Source organism: Clytia hemisphaerica, unplaced genomic scaffold (genome assembly GCF_902728285.1).
Source record: "Clytia hemisphaerica strain Z4C2 unplaced genomic scaffold, Clytia hemisphaerica genome assembly, whole genome shotgun sequence".
Taxonomy (NCBI): domain Eukaryota; kingdom Metazoa; phylum Cnidaria; class Hydrozoa; order Leptothecata; family Clytiidae; genus Clytia; species Clytia hemisphaerica.
Genome location: NW_027103599.1, coordinates 536,453 through 539,776, shown reverse-complemented (window position 1 = coordinate 539,776; position 3,324 = coordinate 536,453).

Here is a 3,324-nt window from a genome sequence, read left to right as displayed (position 1 = left end):
TAACTGCATGATCCCCTGATTTATTCTAAAGTGATTTATCTTTAATTTCACAAGGCTTAAGAAATTTTAAATTACTACTTACTTAAAATTAATATAATCAAAACATAATCATAGCATGGCTAAATATATTTTCATTAGCACTGATTACGATTAGCATTCATTGAAGCAATTTGAAATAACCTCCATCATGTGACAACAGAAGAAGGAAAGGAGAAGAAACAACAGAAGGGTTAGAAAATTTGAAAGAGTTTTACAAAAACATAACTGCTTCCCCCTTGAAACAAAAATAACAATCACCGGGATGATCAAAAGTCCACCAGTCCTAACGGTCTTGTTTGATCCATCATCTAATTCAAGGTCTATGCCTAAAGAAATCATTATAATCTAATGACTATCTAAATACAATTGATAGTGAAAACAAAAATATCTGTAACTTTATGATTTGATAAAATTTCTCTCACATTGATAAAAGTTCTAAGAATAGAGATTCACTAATACTAAATGTGAAAATGGTATTAATAACACAATTCCACAAGAAATTGATATGATAATATTCCACTGTTAGTTAAACATCTACAGTACTTAAAAATTAAAAATTCTTTAAAACAAATTTCTCTTGATTTTACTTTGAAATTTTCAATATTAATAACTAACAGCATTGTCTTTTTTGAGAATCTATAAAATATGTAGCATAAAAAACTGACATTACTTTGTAATTGCCATTTCAGCTGCTCTTCAATACTGCTGTAGATAAAGAAGTCCTTTCCAACAAAATTACATGAATGACACTGATCATCATTATCACAGAGAAGTTCAAAACAATTTTTGCAGTAATATTTCGTTAAGACTCCAATTGTACTCGAGCCAATACCAGAATATAATTTATCAAGTGTTAAGGGAAAATCATTTGGCTGAACAAGATGGAGATTTGTCAAATGGAGCAAATCTTGTAGTGCTGCTTTGGTTAGGTTGTGTCTCTTGGCAAATGAAAGATGTAGTATAAGTGAATTTTCAAGAGATATGTTTAACCCTCTTGCTAATGGCTTGGGCTCATTAAACAACCTACACTCTTTGAAGGGATCAAAATCATCAAGTTCTGTGTCACTAGTATCATCATCATTGCCCATAGCACCTTTTTAATAAACAAAAAAGTCAGTTTGCTTAGGATATTTCAGCAAGTAAACATAGGAATAAAAGCCTTGAAAACATAATTTTGGGTGGATTTAATTTGTGACTGTGGACTATTTCATCAGCCATATCTTTGAAAATATTATTATGAAATGGCAATAAACAGTCAGGGGTAACCTGCGATCGCGGTGTATTTCAATTGCTGAGTTCCGAGGGGTACTACCCTTGCTGACTGACGGGGGTGTTCTGCTGAGATTGGAAAAATGGATCCTATGTGGGACTCGTTTTTGCGAAAAAAGTGGGACTAAAATTCCCAAATGTTCTACTTTTTTCCCACATTTTCCAAAAAAGCACCCTACGAGGGACTGATTTTTCTATTTTGGTGTTTTTGCGAACCTACCTGGGACTTATAGAGATTAAAAAAGGTACCCTGACCAGCGGCGCATCCCTGTAACCCATTTTGCCCTAGTACCTCCCTCCAGGTGCTGAGTTTTTATAACAGAATCTGGTATACTGCGGTCGTGTTCATGTGTACCGGGATTGCAGTACCAAATGTATACGTATACCATGATCGCAGGTTATCAAAAATTTCAAAGTCAAAAATGAATTTACCTGGTTTCATGTGTGGTAAGTCTTCAAACTTGACATCAAAAAAATCGCCCCAATTTGACGTTAAACGACTGTCCTCTTGTGAAGAGTCCTATAAAAAGAGATGAAAAATCAATGAATTGGAAAATAATATACATGAATTTAGAATAAGGTGCAAAGGTGTAACAGCCATTCTAATAGTCCTTTTTTTAAAGAGGCAGCTATTTGAATAATTATGTACTCCAGCATAAAAAAAAATGATACAGCCACGCATAATTTTTTAAATATGCATGATATACAGTTATGCATGGCTGTATCATTGTTTTTATGCTGGAGTACATAATTATTCAACATAGCTGCCTCTTTAAAAAAAGGTCTATTTGCGTCGGTATTTGGCTATGCTGACGTAAAAGTGCTTACTGTACTATAGAACCCAGAATTTTTTGCCAACGCAAATAAATCTGAATTAGAAAGGCTGTGCAATTACAGCAATTAGATTAAATCTCATGAAGCACGACCTGATCTGCCTACAGGCAGATTTTCATTACATACATTACATTACAACATTTCATTACATACATTTCATTACAACATTACATGTTGATTTTCATTACAACATTACATGTTGATTTTCATTACAACATTGCATGTTGATTTTCATTACAACATTACATGTTGATTTTCATTACAACATTGCATGTTGATTTTCATTACAACATTACATGTTGATTTTCATTTCATAATCTTTTGCTGGGACATTTAATTAGATACATTTCCTTTGGGTGTGACTCAATGGCACCGGACATAGTGGATGCCCGGTGGCGGGTAAGAATACTTTTTACCACCGGACAACCCCAACACCAGACTTATTTTTAGTCTGAAGTATGATGTGTCCAGTGTGCGTTAATTTTTTTCCAACGCATATTCGGTGCCTAGTGCTCCCTACATTTAACACCGGACTGACACCAGACTTACCGCACGTCCGGTGTAGCGAAAGGATACTTTTTGACACCGGACAAAAAAACACCGGACTGTACGGTACGCCGGCAGGGTCGTAAATCATCCAATTTCACCAATATCGTCTTATTGCTATTAGGATTACTTTCATAAGTAAGGGGTAACTTTTTCATCACTTCCAAACAGCAGACTGTTCTGGTCTGCAATTTGTAAGTTTAGTTAGAATGTAAACAATTCATGTCATGACTACTCTGGGTTTTATAAATTGAGCGAGGACCAGATAGAAAATGTTGTATATACATATATAGTCTGGGAGTTCTACCCCTTATAATCTAATTGTATTAAACCTACATTATTTTGTGGTTGTAGTTGGTCAGGGACACTTGCAAATGCATCATTATGTTCCTCCTCAGCAGCCCCTTGAGTGTCATTTGTAGTAGTTGTAGAAAAACTAAAGTTTTGGTCTTGACCTTGAGTGGCATGTTCATCATCATCAATAATCATCTTCTCAACAGCATATTCTCCATTTTCTACACAATTGATTTCTGATTGAATAACATCATCTATCGAGCTATTTGGATTAAAATTATCATCCAGACTATTGAAGTTCTGTTTGGTTGCAATAAAGCTGAGAACAATTTCATCTTCTTC